We start from the raw sequence: 513 nt of genomic DNA, 5'->3' as shown, positions 1-513 counted from the left end.
CCATCCTCCTCCTCAAGACGTCACCATCGCCTCCGTTCGTCTTCTCCCGCGCCGGCGCCGTCGAGGCCGAGTCGTTCCACTTCCCGCTCTGGCAGGTCTGCGCGGCCGCGTGCGGGGCGTTCGTCTTCTCCCGCGCCGATGTCGTCGAGGCCGAGGCGTTCGACTTCTCGGCCTGCTATGGCTGGGTAATTCTTGTCTTGCTATAACTCTTCACGTGCAGAGAAGGGAAGAAGAAGGGGAAAGGGGATAGCCGCCGACACCGCCTAAGCGAAGCGGGTGCTGCTCGCCTGCAACGGCGGCGGCGACGCCGTCTCGCGGGGGGGGTCGCCGTTGGCTTCGCCAGGCACGGCTGCAGGTACTCCCTCTCACTTTTCCCCTTCTTCTTCCTGTCGTTGGGTTCTGAATCTAAGCGCGCGCGCACACACACAGGCTGGTCCTGGTGGGCGACGAGGGCGCCCTGGCCGCGACGGCGGAGGAGGCGCGGCCCAAGGGGCGGCGGCCATCGTGGTGCTT

The sequence above is a fragment of the Triticum aestivum genome, chromosome 7B, assembly GCF_018294505.1.
Source record: "Triticum aestivum cultivar Chinese Spring chromosome 7B, IWGSC CS RefSeq v2.1, whole genome shotgun sequence".
NCBI classification, from domain to species: Eukaryota; Viridiplantae; Streptophyta; class Magnoliopsida; order Poales; family Poaceae; genus Triticum; species Triticum aestivum.
The sequence above is the reverse complement of the archived record's forward strand: the minus strand, read 5'-3'. Positions refer to the sequence as shown.